We start from the raw sequence: 20,131 nt of genomic DNA on the forward strand, positions 1-20,131 counted from the left end.
GTTCACATTGCTGCAGATCGCTGACAACATTATAATCCGACCCAGTTGACAAACTGACAACTGTTTCGCTACTTGCACCGCAAATGATGACAAATCGTTCCAAATCGTACGGGTGGCACAGTGGATCAGTGGTTAGTACGGCTGCCTGGTGGCACCAGGGAGCTGAAGCCAGTTCCAGCCTTGGGCGATCGTCTGCGTGAATAATCTTTACGTACAGACGTAGCTACTAAAGCAGGTCGCTTCCGTACAGTAGTTTGCGAAGAAACAAACAGAGATGGGGGTTTCACTCTATTCAGGAAACAGACTAAAGACATTTCTTCCTTGTTCAAGAAAATATTAGGATAAATTTGTTGCCTCGGGGTTGGGGGGGGAGGCGGGGGGTTGGGAAGGGGCTGTGGGGGCTGATCTGATAGCCATTTGACATTGGCTGAGTCATGGGATCCCACAACCTGATTTGACTGTGTTAAAAATCCCACAACACCAGGTTTCAGCCCAACGGGGTTCTTTGAAATTACAGCAGTCACCCCACCCCCCCCACCGCCGTACCATCGGGGGGATACGTTCCAAGAACGACCGCAGAAGCCCAAAACGGCAGACAAGGGCAAATCCATTCATTCAAATTGGCAAGTTACCTTCCTGGCAGGCCCCTGGTTCCAGAATGTTCCCTGTAGCACGTTGGGGTTACCCCTGTCCTGGCTTTCAGCGTGCTGCACCTTCATCAGGTAACTGCAGAGCAGGTTCATAAGACAGAAAACCCGTAACAAAAGACGATAGTTTCCTGCAACTGAAAAGACAATAGATGCAACAATCACTGACTGCCATCAACACGGCAAACTAGCAAAGGCAAGAGATTCACATTGCATTCACCTGCTTTTGAACTTGGGTAAGCGTTGGGTGCACCATTCCTGGAAACACTGCAATACCAGGCTGATACATGGAGAGGACAGAGCAAGCCCTTAAGCCATCTCCCTGCTCCAAAAATCCATTTAATACAAACACTCCCACCTTCGGGAGATATCAGCGATTAAACTGATAAGAACAGAAACTACACATATTCCAAGCCAAAAGGCCGAGAAGCGATAGCACATTAATACTCCAACGGTGGAGGTCATATTTGCCGACTATCCTTTCCATCAGTTTGATGATATTCAAAGTTCCTTTATTCCCTTACCGTCTACCTTCCTTCCAAGATATCCAACCAGACCGGAAGATCACTCTGCAGCAGTCGCTGTGCTTTCCCCGTGCTTTTCTGTCCATCTGTTACGTAGCCGCGTAGGTCGCGCTGACGACCAATCAGATGGCACGGGCCGGAGCCACCGCACGTCAGGTCGACTGCAGAGAGGTTTCTCCCGGTGATCGGGGACAGCGGCGGCGGCAGGGTCATTCATTCCCCCGGCATCTACAAGATTCACCAGAATTCCTCAGGCAGCACCTTGCAAACCCATGGCCAACGCAGCCTCGAAGGATGACGGCAGCAGATCCACGGGAACACCACCATTCGCAAGTTCTCCCCCCCCGCCGAGGCACTCGCTGTCCTGAATTGCAAATATGTCCTTGTTCCTCCGGTGTTACCGGGTCAAAATCGGGAATCCCCGCCCAAACAGCATCGCGGGGCTACCGACAGCACTTGGACTGCAGCGGTTCGAGAGAGCAGCTCACCACCAGGCTGATCTCGGCATGGGCGAGAAATGTTGGCCTTGACGGAAAGATCCTATTCATTGCCTCCCCTTGTGTTGGTGTAGCTTGCCCATAAATGCCAATCATCGTTTCCCTCACGTACAGGATTCGCTCCTCGGCATTCCGCATCAATCCGAAAAGTTGCGAAAAGCGAATTACGTCCGTGCACCCTTTCTTTATCGTCCACTTTCAATATCCTCTCTACTTGTATCCGACTCTCTGTGGAGAATGGGGAGGGAGCTGATCTCCCCGTGTAAACATGTCACGCTGCAAGCGCGCCTCATCACCACCAGCAGCTCGATTCGACATCTCCGTTCACATTGCTGCAGATCGCTGACAACATTATAATCCGACCCAGTTGACAAACTGACAACTGTTTCGCTACTTGCACCGCAAATGATGACAAATCGTTCCAAATCGTACGGGTGGCACAGTGGATCAGTGGTTAGTACGGCTGCCTGGTGGCACCAGGGAGCTGAAGCCAGTTCCAGCCTTGGGCGATCGTCTGCGTGAATAATCTTTACGTACAGACGTAGCTACTAATGCAGGTCGCTTCCGTACAGTAGTTTGCGAAGAAACAAACAGAGATGGGGGTTTCACTCTATTCAGGAAACAGACTAAAGACATTTCTTCCTTGTTCAAGAAAATATTAGGATAAATTTGTTGCCTCGGGGGTGGGGGGGGAGGCGGGGGGGTTGGGAAGGGGCTGTGGGGGCTGATCTGATAGCCATTTGACATTGGCTGAGTCATGGGATCCCACAACCTGATTTGACTGTGTTAAAAATCCCACAACACCAGGTTTCAGCCCAACGGGGTTCTTTGAAATTACAGCAGTCACCCCACCCCCCGCCACCGCCGTACCATCGGTGGGATACGTTCCAAGAACGACCGCAGAAGCCCAAAACGGCAGACAAGGGCAAATCCATTCATTCAAATTGGCAAGTTACCTTCCTGGCAGGCCCCTGGTTCCAGAATGTTCCCTGTAGCACGTTGGGGTTACCCCTGTCCTGGCTTTCAGCGTGCTGCACCTTCATCAGGTAACTGCAGAGCAGGTTCATAAGACAGAAAACCCGTAACAAAAGACGATAGTTTCCTGCAACTGAAAAGACAATAGATGCAACAATCACTGACTGCCATCAACACGGCAAACTAGCAAAGGCAAGAGATTCACATTGCATTCACCTGCTTTTGAACTTGGGTAAGCGTTGGGTGCACCATTCCTGGAAACACTGCAATACCAGGCTGATACATGGAGAGGACAGAGCAAGCCCTTAAGCCATCTCCCTGCTCCAAAAATCCATTTAATACAAACACTCCCACCTTCGGGAGATATCAGCGATTAAACTGATAAGAACAGAAACTACACATATTCCAAGCCAAAAGGCCGAGAAGCGATAGCACATTAATACTCCAACGGTGGAGGTCATATTTGCCGACTATCCTTTCCATCAGTTTGATGATATTCAAAGTTCCTTTATTCCCTTACCGTCTACCTTCCTTCCAAGATATCCAACCAGACCGGAAGATCACTCTGCAGCAGTCGCTGTGCTTTCCCCGTGCTTTTCTGTCCATCTGTTACGTAGCCGCGTAGGTCGCGCTGACGACCAATCAGATGGCACGGGCCGGAGCCACCGCACGTCAGGTCGACTGCAGAGAGGTTTCTCCCGGTGATCGGGGACAGCGGCGGCGGCAGGGTCATTCATTCCCCCGGCATCTACAAGATTCACCAGAATTCCTCAGGCAGCACCTTGCAAACCCATGGCCAACGCAGCCTCGAAGGATGACGGCAGCAGATCCACGGGAACACCACCATTCGCAAGTTCTCCCCCCGCCGAGGCACTCGCTGTCCTGAATTGCAAATATGTCCTTGTTCCTCCGGTGTTACCGGGTCAAAATCGGGAATCCCCGCCCAAACAGCATCGCGGGGCTACCGACAGCACTTGGACTGCAGCGGTTCGAGAGAGCAGCTCACCACCAGGCTGATCTCGGCATGGGCGAGAAATGTTGGCCTTGACGGAAAGATCCTATTCATTGCCTCCCCTTGTGTTGGTGTAGCTTGCCCATAAATGCCAATCATCGTTTCCCTCACGTACAGGATTCGCTCCTCGGCATTCCGCATCAATCCGAAAAGTTGCGAAAAGCGAATTACGTCCGTGCACCCTTTCTTTATCGTCCACTTTCAATATCCTCTCTACTTGTATCCGACTCTCTGTGGAGAATGGGGAGGGAGCTGATCTCCCCGTGTAAACATGTCACGCTGCAAGCGCGCCTCATCACCACCAGCAGCTCGATTCGACATCTCCGTTCACATTGCTGCAGATCGCTGACAACATTATAATCCGACCCAGTTGACAAACTGACAACTGTTTCGCTACTTGCACCGCAAATGATGACAAATCGTTCCAAATCGTACGGGTGGCACAGTGGATCAGTGGTTAGTACGGCTGCCTGGTGGCACCAGGGAGCTGAAGCCAGTTCCAGCCTTGGGCGATCGTCTGCGTGAATAATCTTTACGTACAGACGTAGCTACTAAAGCAGGTCGCTTCCGTACAGTAGTTTGCGAAGAAACAAACAGAGATGGGGGTTTCACTCTATTCAGGAAACAGACTAAAGACATTTCTTTCTTGTTCAAGAAAATATTAGGATAAATTTGTTGCCTCGGGGTGGGGGGGAGGGGGGGGGGTTGGGAAGGGGCTGTGGGGGCTGATCTGATAGCCATTTGACATTGGCTGAGTCATGGGATCCCACAACCTGATTTGACTGTGTTAAAAATCCCACAACACCAGGTTTCAGCCCAACGGGGTTCTTTGAAATTACAGCAGTCACCCCACCCCCCGCCACCGCCGTACCATCGGTGGGATACGTTCCAAGAACGACCGCAGAAGCCCAAAACGGCAGACAAGGGCAAATCCATTCATTCAAATTGGCAAGTTACCTTCCTGGCAGGCCCCTGGTTCCAGAATGTTCCCTGTAGCACGTTGGGGTTACCCCTGTCCTGGCTTTCAGCGTGCTGCACCTTCATCAGGTAACTGCAGAGCAGGTTCATAAGACAGAAAACCCGTAACAAAAGACGATAGTTTCCTGCAACTGAAAAGACAATAGATGCAACAATCACTGACTGCCATCAACACGGCAAACTAGCAAAGGCAAGAGATTCACATTGCATTCACCTGCTTTTGAACTTGGGTAAGCGTTGGGTGCACCATTCCTGGAAACACTGCAATACCAGGCTGATACATGGAGAGGACAGAGCAAGCCCTTAAGCCATCTCCCTGCTCCAAAAATCCATTTAATACAAACACTCCCACCTTCGGGAGATATCAGCGATTAAACTGATAAGAACAGAAACTACACATATTCCAAGCCAAAAGGCCGAGAAGCGATAGCACATTAATACTCCAACGGTGGAGGTCATATTTGCCGACTATCCTTTCCATCAGTTTGATGATATTCAAAGTTCCTTTATTCCCTTACCGTCTACCTTCCTTCCAAGATATCCAACCAGACCGGAAGATCACTCTGCAGCAGTCGCTGTGCTTTCCCCGTGCTTTTCTGTTACGTAGCCGCGTAGGTCGCGCTGACGACCAATCAGATGGCACGGGCCGGAGCCACCGCACGTCAGGTCGACTGCAGAGAGGTTTCTCCCGGTGATCGGGGACAGCGGCGGCGGCAGGGTCATTCATTCCCCCGGCATCTACAAGATTCACCAGAATTCCTCAGGCAGCACCTTGCAAACCCATGGCCAACGCAGCCTCGAAGGATGACGGCAGCAGATCCACGGGAACACCACCATTCGCAAGTTCTCCCCCGCGCCGAGGCACTCGCTGTCCTGAATTGCAAATATGTCCTTGTTCCTCCGGTGTTACCGGGTCAAAATCGGGAATCCCCGCCCAAACAGCATCGCGGGGCTACCGACAGCACTTGGACTGCAGCGGTTCGAGAGAGCAGCTCACCACCAGGCTGATCTCGGCATGGGCGAGAAATGTTGGCCTTGACGGAAAGATCCTATTCATTGCCTCCCCTTGTGTTGGTGTAGCTTGCCCATAAATGCCAATCATCGTTTCCCTCACGTACAGGATTCGCTCCTCGGCATTCCGCATCAATCCGAAAAGTTGCGAAAAGCGAATTACGTCCGTGCACCCTTTCTTTATCGTCCACTTTCAATATCCTCTCTACTTGTATCCGACTCTCTGTGGAGAATGGGGAGGGAGCTGATCTCCCCGTGTAAACATGTCACGCTGCAAGCGCGCCTCATCACCACCAGCAGCTCGATTCGACATCTCCGTTCACATTGCTGCAGATCGCTGACAACATTATAATCCGACCCAGTTGACAAACTGACAACTGTTTCGCTACTTGCACCGCAAATGATGACAAATCGTTCCAAATCGTACGGGTGGCACAGTGGATCAGTGGTTAGTACGGCTGCCTGGTGGCACCAGGGAGCTGAAGCCAGTTCCAGCCTTGGGCGATCGTCTGCGTGAATAATCTTTACGTACAGACGTAGCTACTAAAGCAGGTCGCTTCCGTACAGTAGTTTGCGAAGAAACAAACAGAGATGGGGGTTTCACTCTATTCAGGAAACAGACCAAAGACATTTCTTTCTTGTTCAAGAAAATATTAGGATAAATTTGTTGCCTCGGGGTTGGGGGGGGAGGCGGGGGGGTTGGGAAGGGGCTGTGGGGGCTGATCTGATAGCCATTTGACATTGGCTGAGTCATGGGATCCCACAACCTGATTTGACTGTGTTAAAAATCCCACAACACCAGGTTTCAGCCCAACGGGGTTCTTTGAAATTACAGCAGTCACCCCACCCCCCGCCACCGCCGTACCATCGGTGGGATACGTTCCAAGAACGACCGCAGAAGCCCAAAACGGCAGACAAGGGCAAATCCATTCATTCAAATTGGCAAGTTACCTTCCTGGCAGGCCCCTGGTTCCAGAATGTTCCCTGTAGCACGTTGGGGTTACCCCTGTCCTGGCTTTCAGCGTGCTGCACCTTCATCAGGTAACTGCAGAGCAGGTTCATAAGACAGAAAACCCGTAACAAAAGACGATAGTTTCCTGCAACTGAAAAGACAATAGATGCAACAATCACTGACTGCCATCAACACGGCAAACTAGCAAAGGCAAGAGATTCACATTGCATTCACCTGCTTTTGAACTTGGGTAAGCGTTGGGTGCACCATTCCTGGAAACACTGCAATACCAGGCTGATACATGGAGAGGACAGAGCAAGCCCTTAAGCCATCTCCCTGCTCCAAAAATCCATTTAATACAAACACTCCCACCTTCGGGAGATATCAGCGATTAAACTGATAAGAACAGAAACTACACATATTCCAAGCCAAAAGGCCGAGAAGCGATAGCACATTAATACTCCAACGGTGGAGGTCATATTTGCCGACTATCCTTTCCATCAGTTTGATGATATTCAAAGTTCCTTTATTCCCTTACCGTCTACCTTCCTTCCAAGATATCCAACCAGACCGGAAGATCACTCTGCAGCAGTCGCTGTGCTTTCCCCGTGCTTTTCTGTCCATACGTAGCCGCGTAGGTCGCGCTGACGACCAATCAGATGGCACGGGCCGGAGCCACCGCACGTCAGGTCGACTGCAGAGAGGTTTCTCCCGGTGATCGGGGACAGCGGCGGCGGCAGGGTCATTCATTCCCCCGGCATCTACAAGATTCACCAGAATTCCTCAGGCAGCACCTTGCAAACCCATGGCCAACGCAGCCTCGAAGGATGACGGCAGCAGATCCACGGGAACACCACCATTCGCAAGTTCTCCCCCCCGCCGAGGCACTCGCTGTCCTGAATTGCAAATATGTCCTTGTTCCTCCGGTGTTACCGGGTCAAAATCGGGAATCCCCGCCCAAACAGCATCGCGGGGCTACCGACAGCACTTGGACTGCAGCGGTTCGAGAGAGCAGCTCACCACCAGGCTGATCTCGGCATGGGCGAGAAATGTTGGCCTTGACGGAAAGATCCTATTCATTGCCTCCCCTTGTGTTGGTGTAGCTTGCCCATAAATGCCAATCATCGTTTCCCTCACGTACAGGATTCGCTCCTCGGCATTCCGCATCAATCCGAAAAGTTGCGAAAAGCGAATTACGTCCGTGCACCCTTTCTTTATCGTCCACTTTCAATATCCTCTCTACTTGTATCCGACTCTCTGTGGAGAATGGGGAGGGAGCTGATCTCCCCGTGTAAACATGTCACGCTGCAAGCGCGCCTCATCACCACCAGCAGCTCGATTCGACATCTCCGTTCACATTGCTGCAGATCGCTGACAACATTATAATCCGACCCAGTTGACAAACTGACAACTGTTTCGCTACTTGCACCGCAAATGATGACAAATCGTTCCAAATCGTACGGGTGGCACAGTGGATCAGTGGTTAGTACGGCTGCCTGGTGGCACCAGGGAGCTGAAGCCAGTTCCAGCCTTGGGCGATCGTCTGCGTGAATAATCTTTACGTACAGACGTAGCTACTAAAGCAGGTCGCTTCCGTACAGTAGTTTGCGAAGAAACAAACAGAGATGGGGGTTTCACTCTATTCAGGAAACAGACTAAAGACATTTCTTCCTTGTTCAAGAAAATATTAGGATAAATTTGTTGCCTCGGGGTGGGGGGGGAGGCGGGGGTTGGGAAGGGGCTGTGGGGGCTGATCTGATAGCCATTTGACATTGGCTGAGTCATGGGATCCCACAACCTGATTTGACTGTGTTAAAAATCCCACAACACCAGGTTTCAGCCCAACGGGGTTCTTTGAAATTACAGCAGTCACCCCACCCCCCGCCACCGCCGTACCATCGGTGGGATACGTTCCAAGAACGACCGCAGAAGCCCAAAACGGCAGACAAGGGCAAATCCATTCATTCAAATTGGCAAGTTACCTTCCTGGCAGGCCCCTGGTTCCAGAATGTTCCCTGTAGCACGTTGGGGTTACCCCTGTCCTGGCTTTCAGCGTGCTGCACCTTCATCAGGTAACTGCAGAGCAGGTTCATAAGACAGAAAACCCGTAACAAAAGACGATAGTTTCCTGCAACTGAAAAGACAATAGATGCAACAATCACTGACTGCCATCAACACGGCAAACTAGCAAAGGCAAGAGATTCACATTGCATTCACCTGCTTTTGAACTTGGGTAAGCGTTGGGTGCACCATTCCTGGAAACACTGCAATACCAGGCTGATACATGGAGAGGACAGAGCAAGCCCTTAAGCCATCTCCCTGCTCCAAAAATCCATTTAATACAAACACTCCCACCTTCGGGAGATATCAGCGATTAAACTGATAAGAACAGAAACTACACATATTCCAAGCCAAAAGGCCGAGAAGCGATAGCACATTAATACTCCAACGGTGGAGGTCATATTTGCCGACTATCCTTTCCATCAGTTTGATGATATTCAAAGTTCCTTTATTCCCTTACCGTCTACCTTCCTTCCAAGATATCCAACCAGACCGGAAGATCACTCTGCAGCAGTCGCTGTGCTTTCCCCGCTTTTTTTCTGTTACGTAGCCGCGTAGGTCGCGCTGACGACCAATCAGATGGCACGGGCCGGAGCCACCGCACGTCAGGTCGACTGCAGAGAGGTTTCTCCCGGTGATCGGGGACAGCGGCGGCGGCAGGGTCATTCATTCCCCCGGCATCATTCATCAAAGATTCACCAGAATTCCTCAGGCAGCACCTTGCAAACCCATGGCCAACGCAGCCTCGAAGGATGACGGCAGCAGATCCACGGGAACACCACCATTCGCAAGTTCTCCCCCCCCCCGAGGCACTCGCTGTCCTGAATTGCAAATATGTCCTTGTTCCTCCGGTGTTACCGGGTCAAAATCGGGAATCCCCGCCCAAACAGCATCGCGGGGCTACCGACAGCACTTGGACTGCAGCGGTTCGAGAGAGCAGCTCACCACCAGGCTGATCTCGGCATGGGCGAGAAATGTTGGCCTTGACGGAAAGATCCTATTCATTGCCTCCCCTTGTGTTGGTGTAGCTTGCCCATAAATGCCAATCATCGTTTCCCTCACGTACAGGATTCGCTCCTCGGCATTCCGCATCAATCCGAAAAGTTGCGAAAAGCGAATTACGTCCGTGCACCCTTTCTTTATCGTCCACTTTCAATATCCTCTCTACTTGTATCCGACTCTCTGTGGAGAATGGGGAGGGAGCTGATCTCCCCGTGTAAACATGTCACGCTGCAAGCGCGCCTCATCACCACCAGCAGCTCGATTCGACATCTCCGTTCACATTGCTGCAGATCGCTGACAACATTATAATCCGACCCAGTTGACAAACTGACAACTGTTTCGCTACTTGCACCGCAAATGATGACAAATCGTTCCAAATCGTACGGGTGGCACAGTGGATCAGTGGTTAGTACGGCTGCCTGGTGGCACCAGGGAGCTGAAGCCAGTTCCAGCCTTGGGCGATCGTCTGCGTGAATAATCTTTACGTACAGACGTAGCTACTAAAGCAGGTCGCTTCCGTACAGTAGTTTGCGAAGAAACAAACAGAGATGGGGGTTTCACTCTATTCAGGAAACAGACCAAAGACATTTCTTTCTTGTTCAAGAAAATATTAGGATAAATTTGTTGCCTCGGGGTGGGGGGGGAGGCGGGGGGGTTGGGAAGGGGCTGTGGGGGCTGATCTGATAGCCATTTGACATTGGCTGAGTCATGGGATCCCACAACCTGATTTGACTGTGTTAAAAATCCCACAACACCAGGTTTCAGCCCAACGGGGTTCTTTGAAATTACAGCAGTCACCCCACCCCCCGCCACCGCCGTACCATCGGTGGGATACGTTCCAAGAACGACCGCAGAAGCCCAAAACGGCAGACAAGGGCAAATCCATTCATTCAAATTGGCAAGTTACCTTCCTGGCAGGCCCCTGGTTCCAGAATGTTCCCTGTAGCACGTTGGGGTTACCCCTGTCCTGGCTTTCAGCGTGCTGCACCTTCATCAGGTAACTGCAGAGCAGGTTCATAAGACAGAAAACCCGTAACAAAAGACGATAGTTTCCTGCAACTGAAAAGACAATAGATGCAACAATCACTGACTGCCATCAACACGGCAAACTAGCAAAGGCAAGAGATTCACATTGCATTCACCTGCTTTTGAACTTGGGTAAGCGTTGGGTGCACCATTCCTGGAAACACTGCAATACCAGGCTGATACATGGAGAGGACAGAGCAAGCCCTTAAGCCATCTCCCTGCTCCAAAAATCCATTTAATACAAACACTCCCACCTTCGGGAGATATCAGCGATTAAACTGATAAGAACAGAAACTACACATATTCCAAGCCAAAAGGCCGAGAAGCGATAGCACATTAATACTCCAACGGTGGAGGTCATATTTGCCGACTATCCTTTCCATCAGTTTGATGATATTCAAAGTTCCTTTATTCCCTTACCGTCTACCTTCCTTCCAAGATATCCAACCAGACCGGAAGATCACTCTGCAGCAGTCGCTGTGCTTTCCCCGTGCTTTTCTGTCCATCTGTTACGTAGCCGCGTAGGTCGCGCTGACGACCAATCAGATGGCACGGGCCGGAGCCACCGCACGTCAGGTCGACTGCAGAGAGGTTTCTCCCGGTGATCGGGGACAGCGGCGGCGGCAGGGTCATTCATTCCCCCGGCATCTACAAGATTCACCAGAATTCCTCAGGCAGCACCTTGCAAACCCATGGCCAACGCAGCCTCGAAGGATGACGGCAGCAGATCCACGGGAACACCACCATTCGCAAGTTCTCCCCCCCGCCGAGGCACTCGCTGTCCTGAATTGCAAATATGTCCTTGTTCCTCCGGTGTTACCGGGTCAAAATCGGGAATCCCCGCCCAAACAGCATCGCGGGGCTACCGACAGCACTTGGACTGCAGCGGTTCGAGAGAGCAGCTCACCACCAGGCTGATCTCGGCATGGGCGAGAAATGTTGGCCTTGACGGAAAGATCCTATTCATTGCCTCCCCTTGTGTTGGTGTAGCTTGCCCATAAATGCCAATCATCGTTTCCCTCACGTACAGGATTCGCTCCTCGGCATTCCGCATCAATCCGAAAAGTTGCGAAAAGCGAATTACGTCCGTGCACCCTTTCTTTATCGTCCACTTTCAATATCCTCTCTACTTGTATCCGACTCTCTGTGGAGAATGGGGAGGGAGCTGATCTCCCCGTGTAAACATGTCACGCTGCAAGCGCGCCTCATCACCACCAGCAGCTCGATTCGACATCTCCGTTCACATTGCTGCAGATCGCTGACAACATTATAATCCGACCCAGTTGACAAACTGACAACTGTTTCGCTACTTGCACCGCAAATGATGACAAATCGTTCCAAATCGTACGGGTGGCACAGTGGATCAGTGGTTAGTACGGCTGCCTGGTGGCACCAGGGAGCTGAAGCCAGTTCCAGCCTTGGGCGATCGTCTGCGTGAATAATCTTTACGTACAGACGTAGCTACTAAAGCAGGTCGCTTCCGTACAGTAGTTTGCGAAGAAACAAACAGAGATGGGGGTTTCACTCTATTCAGGAAACAGACTAAAGACATTTCTTTCTTGTTCAAGAAAATATTAGGATAAATTTGTTGCCTCGGGGTGGGGGGGGAGGCGGGGGGGTTGGGAAGGGGCTGTGGGGGCTGATCTGATAGCCATTTGACATTGGCTGAGTCATGGGATCCCACAACCTGATTTGACTGTGTTAAAAATCCCACAACACCAGGTTTCAGCCCAACGGGGTTCTTTGAAATTACAGCAGTCACCCCACCCCCCGCCACCGCCGTACCATCGGTGGGATACGTTCCAAGAACGACCGCAGAAGCCCAAAACGGCAGACAAGGGCAAATCCATTCATTCAAATTGGCAAGTTACCTTCCTGGCAGGCCCCTGGTTCCAGAATGTTCCCTGTAGCACGTTGGGGTTACCCCTGTCCTGGCTTTCAGCGTGCTGCACCTTCATCAGGTAACTGCAGAGCAGGTTCATAAGACAGAAAACCCGTAACAAAAGACGATAGTTTCCTGCAACTGAAAAGACAATAGATGCAACAATCACTGACTGCCATCAACACGGCAAACTAGCAAAGGCAAGAGATTCACATTGCATTCACCTGCTTTTGAACTTGGGTAAGCGTTGGGTGCACCATTCCTGGAAACACTGCAATACCAGGCTGATACATGGAGAGGACAGAGCAAGCCCTTAAGCCATCTCCCTGCTCCAAAAATCCATTTAATACAAACACTCCCACCTTCGGGAGATATCAGCGATTAAACTGATAAGAACAGAAACTACACATATTCCAAGCCAAAAGGCCGAGAAGCGATAGCACATTAATACTCCAACGGTGGAGGTCATATTTGCCGACTATCCTTTCCATCAGTTTGATGATATTCAAAGTTCCTTTATTCCCTTACCGTCTACCTTCCTTCCAAGATATCCAACCAGACCGGAAGATCACTCTGCAGCAGTCGCTGTGCTTTCCCCGTGCTTTTCTGTTCTGTTACGTAGCCGCGTAGGTCGCGCTGACGACCAATCAGATGGCACGGGCCGGAGCCACCGCACGTCAGGTCGACTGCAGAGAGGTTTCTCCCGGTGATCGGGGACAGCGGCGGCGGCAGGGTCATTCATTCCCCCGGCATCTACAAGATTCACCAGAATTCCTCAGGCAGCACCTTGCAAACCCATGGCCAACGCAGCCTCGAAGGATGACGGCAGCAGATCCACGGGAACACCACCATTCGCAAGTTCTCCCCCCCGCCGAGGCACTCGCTGTCCTGAATTGCAAATATGTCCTTGTTCCTCCGGTGTTACCGGGTCAAAATCGGGAATCCCCGCCCAAACAGCATCGCGGGGCTACCGACAGCACTTGGACTGCAGCGGTTCGAGAGAGCAGCTCACCACCAGGCTGATCTCGGCATGGGCGAGAAATGTTGGCCTTGACGGAAAGATCCTATTCATTGCCTCCCCTTGTGTTGGTGTAGCTTGCCCATAAATGCCAATCATCGTTTCCCTCACGTACAGGATTCGCTCCTCGGCATTCCGCATCAATCCGAAAAGTTGCGAAAAGCGAATTACGTCCGTGCACCCTTTCTTTATCGTCCACTTTCAATATCCTCTCTACTTGTATCCGACTCTCTGTGGAGAATGGGGAGGGAGCTGATCTCCCCGTGTAAACATGTCACGCTGCAAGCGCGCCTCATCACCACCAGCAGCTCGATTCGACATCTCCGTTCACATTGCTGCAGATCGCTGACAACATTATAATCCGACCCAGTTGACAAACTGACAACTGTTTCGCTACTTGCACCGCAAATGATGACAAATCGTTCCAAATCGTACGGGTGGCACAGTGGATCAGTGGTTAGTACGGCTGCCTGGTGGCACCAGGGAGCTGAAGCCAGTTCCAGCCTTGGGCGATCGTCTGCGTGAATAATCTTTACGTACAGACGTAGCTACTAAAGCAGGTCGCTTCCGTACAGTAGTTTGCGAAGAAACAAACAGAGATGGGGGTTTCACTCTATTCAGGAAACAGACCAAAGACATTTCTTTCTTGTTCAAGAAAATATTAGGATAAATTTGTTGCCTCGGGGTTGGGGGGGGAGGCGGGGGGGTTGGGAAGGGGCTGTGGGGGCTGATCTGATAGCCATTTGACATTGGCTGAGTCATGGGATCCCACAACCTGATTTGACTGTGTTAAAAATCCCACAACACCAGGTTTCAGCCCAACGGGGTTCTTTGAAATTACAGCAGTCACCCCACCCCCCGCCACCGCCGTACCATCGGTGGGATACGTTCCAAGAACGACCGCAGAAGCCCAAAACGGCAGACAAGGGCAAATCCATTCATTCAAATTGGCAAGTTACCTTCCTGGCAGGCCCCTGGTTCCAGAATGTTCCCTGTAGCACGTTGGGGTTACCCCTGTCCTGGCTTTCAGCGTGCTGCACCTTCATCAGGTAACTGCAGAGCAGGTTCATAAGACAGAAAACCCGTAACAAAAGACGATAGTTTCCTGCAACTGAAAAGACAATAGATGCAACAATCACTGACTGCCATCAACACGGCAAACTAGCAAAGGCAAGAGATTCACATTGCATTCACCTGCTTTTGAACTTGGGTAAGCGTTGGGTGCACCATTCCTGGAAACACTGCAATACCAGGCTGATACATGGAGAGGACAGAGCAAGCCCTTAAGCCATCTCCCTGCTCCAAAAATCCATTTAATACAAACACTCCCACCTTCGGGAGATATCAGCGATTAAACTGATAAGAACAGAAACTACACATATTCCAAGCCAAAAGGCCGAGAAGCGATAGCACATTAATACTCCAACGGTGGAGGTCATATTTGCCGACTATCCTTTCCATCAGTTTGATGATATTCAAAGTTCCTTTATTCCCTTACCGTCTACCTTCCTTCCAAGATATCCAACCAGACCGGAAGATCACTCTGCAGCAGTCGCTGTGCTTTCCCCGTGCTTTTCTGTCCATCTGTTACGTAGCCGCGTAGGTCGCGCTGACGACCAATCAGATGGCACGGGCCGGAGCCACCGCACGTCAGGTCGACTGCAGAGAGGTTTCTCCCGGTGATCGGGGACAGCGGCGGCGGCAGGGTCATTCATTCCCCCGGCATCTACAAGATTCACCAGAATTCCTCAGGCAGCACCTTGCAAACCCATGGCCAACGCAGCCTCGAAGGATGACGGCAGCAGATCCACGGGAACACCACCATTCGCAAGTTCTCCCCCCCGCCGAGGCACTCGCTGTCCTGAATTGCAAATATGTCCTTGTTCCTCCGGTGTTACCGGGTCAAAATCGGGAATCCCCACCCAAACAGCATCGCGGGGCTACCGACAGCACTTGGACTGCAGCGGTTCGAGAGAGCAGCTCACCACCAGGCTGATCTCGGCATGGGCGAGAAATGTTGGCCTTGACGGAAAGATCCTATTCATTGCCTCCCCTTGTGTTGGTGTAGCTTGCCCATAAATGCCAATCATCGTTTCCCTCACGTACAGGATTCGCTCCTCGGCATTCCGCATCAATCCGAAAAGTTGCGAAAAGCGAATTACGTCCGTGCACCCTTTCTTTATCGTCCACTTTCAATATCCTCTCTACTTGTATCCGACTCTCTGTGGAGAATGGGGAGGGAGCTGATCTCCCCGTGTAAACATGTCACGCTGCAAGCGCGCCTCATCACCACCAGCAGCTCGATTCGACATCTCCGTTCACATTGCTGCAGATCGCTGACAACATTATAATCCGACCCAGTTGACAAACTGACAACTGTTTCGCTACTTGCACCGCAAATGATGACAAATCGTTCCAAATCGTACGGGTGGCACAGTGGATCAGTGGTTAGTACGGCTGCCTGGTGGCACCAGGGAGCTGAAGCCAGTTCCAGCCTTGGGCGATCGTCTGCGTGAATAATCTTTACGTACAGACGTAGCTACTAAAGCAGGTCGCTTCCGTACAGTAGTTTGCGAAGAAACAAACAGAGATGGGGGTTTCACTCTATTCAGGAAACAGACCAAAGACATTTCTTTCTTGTTCAAGAAAATATTAGGATAAATTTGTTGCCTCGGGGTGGGGGGGGAGGCGGGGGGGTTGGGAAGGGGCTGTGGGGGCTGATCTGATAGCCATTTGACATTGGCTGAGTCATGGGATCCCACAACCTGATTTGACTGTGTTAAAAATCCCACAACACCAGGTTTCAGCCCAACGGGGTTCTTTGAAATTACAGCAGTCACCCCACCCCCCGCCACCGCCGTACCATCGGTGGGATACGTTCCAAGAACGACCGCAGAAGCCCAAAACGGCAGACAAGGGCAAATCCATTCATTCAAATTGGCAAGTTACCTTCCTGGCAGGCCCCTGGTTCCAGAATGTTCCCTGTAGCACGTTGGGGTTACCCCTGTCCTGGCTTTCAGCGTGCTGCACCTTCATCAGGTAACTGCAGAGCAGGTTCATAAGACAGAAAACCCGTAACAAAAGACGATAGTTTCCTGCAACTGAAAAGACAATAGATGCAACAATCACTGACTGCCATCAACACGGCAAACTAGCAAAGGCAAGAGATTCACATTGCATTCACCTGCTTTTGAACTTGGGTAAGCGTTGGGTGCACCATTCCTGGAAACACTGCAATACCAGGCTGATACATGGAGAGGACAGAGCAAGCCCTTAAGCCATCTCCCTGCTCCAAAAATCCATTTAATACAAACACTCCCACCTTCGGGAGATATCAGCGATTAAACTGATAAGAACAGAAACTACACATATTCCAAGCCAAAAGGCCGAGAAGCGATAGCACATTAATACTCCAACGGTGGAGGTCATATTTGCCGACTATCCTTTCCATCAGTTTGATGATATTCAAAGTTCCTTTATTCCCTTACCGTCTACCTTCCTTCCAAGATATCCAACCAGACCGGAAGATCACTCTGCAGCAGTCGCTGTGCTTTCCCCGTGGTTTTCTGTTACGTAGCCGCGTAGGTCGCGCTGACGACCAATCAGATGGCACGGGCCGGAGCCACCGCACGTCAGGTCGACTGCAGAGAGGTTTCTCCCGGTGATCGGGGACAGCGGCGGCGGCAGGGTCATTCATTCCCCCGGCAGGGTCATTCATTCCCCCGGCATCTACAAGATTCACCAGAATTCCTCAGGCAGCACCTTGCAAACCCATGGCCAACGCAGCCTCGAAGGATGACGGCAGCAGATCCACGGGAACACCACCATTCGCAAGTTCTCCCCCCCGCCGAGGCACTCGCTGTCCTGAATTGCAAATATGTCCTTGTTCCTCCGGTGTTACCGGGTCAAAATCGGGAATCCCCGCCCAAACAGCATCGCGGGGCTACCGACAGCACTTGGACTGCAGCGGTTCGAGAGAGCAGCTCACCACCAGGCTGATCTCGGCATGGGCGAGAAATGTTGGCCTTGACGGAAAGATCCTATTCATTGCCTCCCCTTGTGTTGGTGTAGCTTGCCCATAAATGCCAATCATCGTTTCCCTCACGTACAGGATTCGCTCCTCGGCATTCCGCATCAATCCGAAAAGTTGCGAAAAGCGAATTACGTCCGTGCACCCTTTCTTTATCGTCCACTTTCAATATCCTCTCTACTTGTATCCGACTCTCTGTGGAGAATGGGGAGGGAGCTGATCTCCCCGTGTAAACATGTCACGCTGCAAGCGCGCCTCATCACCACCAGCAGCTCGATTCGACATCTCCGTTCACATTGCTGCAGATCGCTGACAACATTATAATCCGACCCAGTTGACAAACTGACAACTGTTTCGCTACTTGCACCGCAAATGATGACAAATCGTTCCAAATCGTACGGGTGGCACAGTGGATCAGTGGTTAGTACGGCTGCCTGGTGGCACCAGGGAGCTGAAGCCAGTTCCAGCCTTGGGCGATCGTCTGCGTGAATAATCTTTACGTACAGACGTAGCTACTAAAGCAGGTCGCTTCCGTACAGTAGTTTGCGAAGAAACAAACAGAGATGGGGGTTTCACTCTATTCAGGAAACAGACCAAAGACATTTCTTTCTTGTTCAAGAAAATATTAGGATAAATTTGTTGCCTCGGGGTTGGGGGGGGAGGCGGGGGGGTTGGGAAGGGGCTGTGGGGGCTGATCTGATAGCCATTTGACATTGGCTGAGTCATGGGATCCCACAACCTGATTTGACTGTGTTAAAAATCCCACAACACCAGGTTTCAGCCCAACGGGGTTCTTTGAAATTACAGCAGTCACCCCACCCCCCGCCACCGCCGTACCATCGGTGGGATACGTTCCAAGAACGACCGCAGAAGCCCAAAACGGCAGACAAGGGCAAATCCATTCATTCAAATTGGCAAGTTACCTTCCTGGCAGGCCCCTGGTTCCAGAATGTTCCCTGTAGCACGTTGGGGTTACCCCTGTCCTGGCTTTCAGCGTGCTGCACCTTCATCAGGTAACTGCAGAGCAGGTTCATAAGACAGAAAACCCGTAACAAAAGACGATAGTTTCCTGCAACTGAAAAGACAATAGATGCAACAATCACTGACTGCCATCAACACGGCAAACTAGCAAAGGCAAGAGATTCACATTGCATTCACCTGCTTTTGAACTTGGGTAAGCGTTGGGTGCACCATTCCTGGAAACACTGCAATACCAGGCTGATACATGGAGAGGACAGAGCAAGCCCTTAAGCCATCTCCCTGCTCCAAAAATCCATTTAATACAAACACTCCCACCTTCGGGAGATATCAGCGATTAAACTGATAAGAACAGAAACTACACATATTCCAAGCCAAAAGGCCGAGAAGCGATAGCACATTAATACTCCAACGGTGGAGGTCATATTTGCCGACTATCCTTTCCATCAGTTTGATGATATTCAAAGTTCCTTTATTCCCTTACCGTCTACCTTCCTTCCAAGATATCCAACCAGACCGGAAGATCACTCTGCAGCAGTCGCTGTGCTTTCCCCGTGCTTTTCTGTCCATCTGTTACGTAGCCGCGTAGGTCGCGCTGACGACCAATCAGATGGCACGGGCCGGAGCCACCGCACGTCAGGTCGACTGCAGAGAGGTTTCTCCCGGTGATCGGGGACAGCGGCGGCGGCAGGGTCATTCATTCCCCCGGCATCTACAAGATTCACCAGAATTCCTCAGGCAGCACCTTGCAAACCCATGGCCAACGCAGCCTCGAAGGATGACGGCAGCAGATCCACGGGAACACCACCATTCGCAAGTTCTCCCCCCCGCCGAGGCACTCGCTGTCCTGAATTGCAAATATGTCCTTGTTCCTCCGGTGTTACCGGGTCAAAATCGGGAATCCCCGCCCAAACAGCATCGCGGGGCTACCGACAGCACTTGGACTGCAGCGGTTCGAGAGAGCAGCTCACCACCAGGCTGATCTCGGCATGGGCGAGAAATGTTGGCCTTGACGGAAAGATCCTATTCATTGCCTCCCCTTGTGTTGGTGTAGCTTGCCCATAAATGCCAATCATCGTTTCCCTCACGTACAGGATTCGCTCCTCGGCATTCCGCATCAATCCGAAAAGTTGCGAAAAGCGAATTACGTCCGTGCACCCTTTCTTTATCGTCCACTTTCAATATCCTCTCTACTTGTATCCGACTCTCTGTGGAGAATGGGGAGGGAGCTGATCTCCCCGTGTAAACATGTCACGCTGCAAGCGCGCCTCATCACCACCAGCAGCTCGATTCGACATCTCCGTTCACATTGCTGCAGATCGCTGACAACATTATAATCCGACCCAGTTGACAAACTGACAACTGTTTCGCTACTTGCACCGCAAATGATGACAAATCGTTCCAAATCGTACGGGTGGCACAGTGGATCAGTGGTTAGTACGGCTGCCTGGTGGCACCAGGGAGCTGAAGCCAGTTCCAGCCTTGGGCGATCGTCTGCGTGAATAATCTTTACGTACAGACGTAGCTACTAAAGCAGG

At 51.4% G+C, this 20,131-nt stretch overlaps 10 non-coding genes across 10 annotated transcripts; all 10 read right to left on the reverse strand.

Annotated features, from left to right (window-relative positions):
• Positions 1 to 889: 889 nt before the first annotated feature.
• On the reverse strand, positions 890 to 1,081 carry LOC132811648 (U2 spliceosomal RNA). The gene has a single exon (XR_009643344.1). It is a non-coding gene; the product is annotated as a U2 spliceosomal RNA (small nuclear RNA).
• Positions 1,082 to 2,881: 1,800 nt separating this feature from the next.
• LOC132811606 (U2 spliceosomal RNA) lies at positions 2,882 to 3,073 on the reverse strand. Its single transcript, XR_009643306.1, has one exon. It is a non-coding gene; the product is annotated as a U2 spliceosomal RNA (small nuclear RNA).
• A 1,796-nt stretch (positions 3,074 to 4,869) lies between these two features.
• Positions 4,870 to 5,061, reverse strand: LOC132811607 (U2 spliceosomal RNA). Its single transcript, XR_009643307.1, has one exon. It is a non-coding gene; the product is annotated as a U2 spliceosomal RNA (small nuclear RNA).
• Positions 5,062 to 6,852: 1,791 nt separating this feature from the next.
• Positions 6,853 to 7,044, reverse strand: LOC132811608 (U2 spliceosomal RNA). The gene has a single exon (XR_009643308.1). It is a non-coding gene; the product is annotated as a U2 spliceosomal RNA (small nuclear RNA).
• A 1,791-nt stretch (positions 7,045 to 8,835) lies between these two features.
• On the reverse strand, positions 8,836 to 9,027 carry LOC132811609 (U2 spliceosomal RNA). Its single transcript, XR_009643309.1, has one exon. It is a non-coding gene; the product is annotated as a U2 spliceosomal RNA (small nuclear RNA).
• Positions 9,028 to 10,823: 1,796 nt separating this feature from the next.
• Positions 10,824 to 11,015, reverse strand: LOC132811610 (U2 spliceosomal RNA). The gene has a single exon (XR_009643310.1). It is a non-coding gene; the product is annotated as a U2 spliceosomal RNA (small nuclear RNA).
• A 1,798-nt stretch (positions 11,016 to 12,813) lies between these two features.
• Positions 12,814 to 13,005, reverse strand: LOC132811611 (U2 spliceosomal RNA). Its single transcript, XR_009643311.1, has one exon. It is a non-coding gene; the product is annotated as a U2 spliceosomal RNA (small nuclear RNA).
• A 1,796-nt stretch (positions 13,006 to 14,801) lies between these two features.
• On the reverse strand, positions 14,802 to 14,993 carry LOC132811613 (U2 spliceosomal RNA). The gene has a single exon (XR_009643312.1). It is a non-coding gene; the product is annotated as a U2 spliceosomal RNA (small nuclear RNA).
• A 1,798-nt stretch (positions 14,994 to 16,791) lies between these two features.
• On the reverse strand, positions 16,792 to 16,983 carry LOC132811614 (U2 spliceosomal RNA). Its single transcript, XR_009643313.1, has one exon. It is a non-coding gene; the product is annotated as a U2 spliceosomal RNA (small nuclear RNA).
• A 1,812-nt stretch (positions 16,984 to 18,795) lies between these two features.
• LOC132811615 (U2 spliceosomal RNA) lies at positions 18,796 to 18,987 on the reverse strand. The gene has a single exon (XR_009643314.1). It is a non-coding gene; the product is annotated as a U2 spliceosomal RNA (small nuclear RNA).
• Positions 18,988 to 20,131: the final 1,144 nt, after the last annotated feature.

The sequence above is a fragment of the Hemiscyllium ocellatum genome, unplaced genomic scaffold (genome assembly GCF_020745735.1).
Source record: "Hemiscyllium ocellatum isolate sHemOce1 unplaced genomic scaffold, sHemOce1.pat.X.cur. scaffold_2242_pat_ctg1, whole genome shotgun sequence".
NCBI lineage: Eukaryota > Metazoa > Chordata > Chondrichthyes > Orectolobiformes > Hemiscylliidae > Hemiscyllium > Hemiscyllium ocellatum.